We start from the raw sequence: 5,101 nt of genomic DNA, 5'->3' as shown, positions 1-5,101 counted from the left end.
CCGCTCGTGCCATGTGTGCCAAAGTGTGAAGCCCCGAGGCGGACGACCACCCGGCCTCATGCACCCGATTAACAGCCAGACTCCCTGGCAAATCGCGGCGTGTGACATCATGGGACCGTATCCTATGACACCGAGTAGGAACAAGTTCCTGCTGGTGGTCACGGATCACTTCAGCAAGTGGGTTGAACTTTTCCCCCTTAGAAAGCTGACGGCACGAGTGATCATGGAGAAGCTGATGGACGTATTCACCAGGTTCGGTTTCCCAGAGCAGCTGATAACGGACAACGCGTCCTAGTTCACTGCGAAGGTGTTCGTTGATTCGTGCGCTGCACTCGGCATTAAAGACAAGAAAACGACCTCCTATCATGCTCAGTCGAACCCCACGGAACGAGTCAATCGCAACGTTAAGCACTTGCTTGTCGCGTACTCTGAGAGGCACAAAGATTGGGACTCCTATCTTCCGGAGATCGCGTTTGCTTTGCGTTCGACCGTTAACCGCTCGACTGGGTATGCGCCGTCTTCTCTCAATATGGGTAGAGAGCTGCTAAATCCGACGAACCGGATTCTATCGGACAGCAGGAAGACGCCAGTCGCTTCGTCAGCACGAGCTGAGTACGCGACGCAGCTGCGCGCTAAGATGACGGAGGCCTTACGCAAGGCTCGCCGCAACCTGAACACCGCTAGGGCGCAGCAGAAAGCACAGTACGACCGCTTTCACCGGGATGTTCACTACGAAGTGGGCGATCTGGTGCTTCGATGCCAGCACGTTCTCAGCGACGCTAGCAAACAGTTTGCGGCCTCGTTGGCGCCGAAATGTATCGGGCCGTTCCGCGTGCGAGAGAAACTTTCCTTGCTCGTTTACAGGCTCGAGGACTTGCGGTCGAAACCGACAGGCAGACCGGTGCACGTATGCGACCTGAAACGCTACGTGCAGCGAGATGAGTGGGTAGAGGACACAGCCCGACCCGCGCCGCAGTCGGATAACGAGCGCTGCGATCAGCCGGCGAACCCCGCGTCCCGCTATAACTTGCGCCCTAAGCAGAAACAGAATCTGCCTGCGCCGCCTAGAGCGAGGGCGCGAGCCGGCAGGCAGTCACGTTAGATGCATGAACGTACGGGCCGCTCATGCCGATCAGTGTCACGCAAGCCTGACTTGCGTTAACCCGCATGACTATCATGAGGGTCGAACAGCCACGCAGCACGCGCTGCGGGAGTTGGCTGCATCTGTGTTGACCTTTTTCAGCGCAAATGGAAAAGAAGCAGGGCACATCAGAACGACACCGTTCCACTACCAACTACCAGCCACCATCCAGCTTCGGCAAAGCGCCGCGCCCAAGGCTCGACGCTACACCCCGCCCGCGACCTGCAGTCGCCACCCTGGCCACCCCTGCTACCTGTCACATCGCATCGGAGCTGCCCACCCGCCGACTGTGCGCCACCGCCTGCGGGGCCCCATTACCACCGCAACCCTGGGTCCTCGCCTGCTGACCAGGTATGCCAGGGCAGCCCAACCGCAGCCTCAACCATAAAGCGCCGCAGCCCTGGCCCCTGAAGCCACCTGACCCAGTACCTCAGGGGCGCAGCCATGGACCTGGCCTCCAAGCCATCGCAGCCGGCGCCAAGGAGGCGGTCGACCGAATTCACCGGAACGGAGCAGCCGCACGCACTCGGAAGACCGTGACAGGGAGCAAGATGCCAAGCGTCATCGTGCGGGAGGCCAAGCCCTCGGAGCGAAGCAGCTGATCGGGGGGGGGGGGGGGGGGGCGTGGCGCGGCCGTCAACCGATGCACCTGCGGGAGCTGAAGAACTTCGATCCCAGGATGGCGAAGAAGATCAAGTAATGTTGCCCCTGTTTCTGTGTTCGGGAGGCTTCTTAAGGAGGGAAGGATGTGGGATACACAGGTATCCGCTCCTCGTCCTCCATGCCAGCGGCGACCGTGACTTACACGGGCGCGCTGGCCACCAGGAATGTGGAGAGAAGGCACCCCCGCGACTCTGCTCATTTCCGCCCCAGCACTGACGTGACGTCACGGCAGCGCGCTGCCATCTGCGGAGAGGGTAGCACGCCTAAGCTTGACGGCAACGATTTGCTGCCAGGGAGGCAATGCCCAAGGGATAAAAGGGGGGAACGCGCGGCGGGAAGCGACCCTCGCTGCCGGACCTTACCTAAGTGCCCCACGGACCCCTTTCGCTGCCCGCCGGCCCCCGAACACCAACGCCGGTCGACGTCAACGACTTGGTGAGCTGCTGAACATCTATTTTACGGATAGAACATTCTTCCACAGTGTGCTTTACCTCGCGTTAGGATAATAAACTATTTCCTAGCGTGCCCTGCCGTTGCCTATTTCGTCCGGACCTTCCGTGGCTGCGACTCTGCGCCACGGGTTGGGGAAACGTGTTGCGTACTTGAATAACGCCTGCGTGTAGCTTGCACGGAAGCTCACCTTCCCGGCCGGCTGGACGCAGAGTGACCCCATAGGCCTGACCTCGTACACTTCCCTGTTAACTTCCATTACCCCGTATCCTAGTCGTCGACTCGTTAACCTAATTACATGGTTAGCCTCAATGACCCTACTTTCCGTTTAGCTAGCCTGCCTCTGGGCCTTTGGTATTGTGCATATGGTGACATGCACACTCTCAGATGCCTCTCTAAGCCTACCCATCCCCACTTCTAACTGCTTCTCGAGATTCTGGCTCCTCCCCTTCAGCACATCGTTGAGGATAACGACAAGGTGTTCGCCATTCATGTTGCCCCCTACCACCTCCTGGGCTTTGACCATTGCATCTGCCATGCACTTCCCTGACTGGGCCTCCACCTGCACCCGCCTGTCCGCCTTCACTGTCGTCAAAACGCCTCCCTCAACCCTCGCTACGTTCGAGTCACCGACTACAAAAACCCTCCTACGCTCTAACCGTTCGCTTCCTAACTGCGACTGTTGCCCTCCGGATCGCACTATCTTTCTCTCCCGCCGCCGTACGCTACTGTCGCGAATCTCCGTGCCCATTTTTACCTCTCTGTCTTCCCCACTCAAAGCCTGCTGCGCTACAGCACTGTAGGATCGACGAGCCTCGTCCCCCACCTGACACTGCTCCAAACCGGGGTGCCCTGCCGGCCGCGACCTGAGCGCTTCTACGTGCTATTCTAGCTGGGCCCGCTTGTCCCGCTCCTCTGTCCGCCCACAATTCGCTTCAACCGGTCAACATTAGCCTCCTCCATCTTAAGCGACTCGGCGACCTGAGTTTCTAGCTTAATCCGTTCCTCTAGTTCCACCTTCAGGTCCCCTTTGAGTTTCTTAATCCTAGCTGCCCATTCCCATTTGAACGTCTGAACGGCCTTACATGCAAGATTCGCGTGCAAGATTGCACGCGAAGCTTGCCCCATCTGCCTCGGCTAAGCTCCTGAACTTTGTCTCGTCTAAACAGCACCAACGGTCGCACTCTTAGCACTGAACTAACTCCCCGTCCTCGTCCACTTTGACTTTCCTAGCTTGCCGTCCCATCGTCCGGTCGACTACGCAACGTAAAAGCCCGCCAAAATTCCTGCACAAAAACCTTCGGCACTATACGCAACGTAAAAGCCCGCCGAAATTCCTACACAAAAACCTTCGGTACTAGGCAACGTAAAAGCCCGCCAAAATTCCTATACAAAAAACCTTCGGCACTACGCGGCGTAAAAGCCCGCCAAAATCCCTACAGAAAAATCTTCGGCACTACGCAACGTAAAAGCCTGCCAAAATTCCTACACAAAAACCTTCGGCACTACGCAACGTAAAAGCCCGCCAAAATTCCTACACAAAAACCTTCGTCACTACGCAAAGTAAAAGTCCGCCAAAATTCCTATACAAAAACCTTCGGCATTACGCAACGTAAAAGTCCGCCAAAATCCCGACACCAAAAACATTCGGCACTACGCAACGTAAAAGCCCACCAAAATTCCTTCACCAAAAACATTCGGCACTACGCAACGTAAAACCCCGCCAAAATTCCTACACCAAAAACATTCGGCACTACGCAACGTAAAAGCCCGTCAAAATTCCTACACAAAAACCTTCGGCACTACGCAACGTAAAAGCCCGCCAAAATTCCTATACAAAAACCTTCGGCACTACGCAACGTAAAAGCCCGCCAAAATTCTCATACAAAAACCTTCGGCACTACGCGACGTAAAGCCCGCCAAAATTCCCATACAAAAACATTCGGCACACACACTTCCGAGAAGCGGCGTTCGGAGGCCAGGCAAGCGGACGCGCTTCACATGCGCTCCGCAAACTTTGTCCTTTACGACCGGATTTACTCATCCCAGCCGTCTCAAACTAGTGTCATCAGCCTCCGCTTCTCGTCAGGAACCTGCCGATACGAACCTTTCCCGATTTGGACCACCACTTTAAGAGGCAAGTCCATATCTTTATCACCCCGCTGCACTGAGGCTAAGCCTCGCGGCGCAGAAGCCGCCGGTACCGAACGCCGCTAGAGACGCAGCTCGGACCGTCGGCGCCTCGACGGCGGCATGGAACCCATTGTAGTAGAGGGAGAAGACATATCACCCTCGTAACTTACCTCTACTAACGGCTGGCAATCAGCGCACGACAAGCGAAGCTCTAATCACAAATACCCTCCCACAGTTACTCCGAATCTGCCTCAAGCCCCGGCCGGGCGCCGGCTCCGGCCGCCCCAACTGTCTTCCCTACGCCACCCCAAGCTCCCCATCGATGACCACAAGATCATCTTCCGTCCCCGTGGTGGCCTCAACGTTCCGACCGTGAATGCCGTGCTTCGCGATGCCATTCTGCAAGCAGCCCGCCTCGGACTTCTAGAGGCCAAGCCCGACACAGTCATCATCAACACCCTCCAACATCTCATCCTCATCAACACTCCCGACCCGCAGCGCAGATTCCGCTACCTCGACATCAAGTCCATAATGATCAAAGGCACCGCCTACGACATATACTTCTACCAAGCGGCACCGGAGGACTGCGCCCGCGGCGTGGTCCACGGGGTCTTTCTTGACCACTCATACGAAGACATCAAGTAAGGCAGAAACTTGGGCTAGTTGGATATTGTTTGAACTCATATTTTCTAGCGCTTAGTGAACACAAGGGAC

This window comes from Amblyomma americanum, chromosome 11, assembly GCF_052857255.1.
Source record: "Amblyomma americanum isolate KBUSLIRL-KWMA chromosome 11, ASM5285725v1, whole genome shotgun sequence".
In the NCBI taxonomy this organism is placed as follows: Eukaryota; Metazoa; Arthropoda; class Arachnida; order Ixodida; family Ixodidae; genus Amblyomma; species Amblyomma americanum.
Note: the sequence above shows the minus strand (reverse complement) of the source record.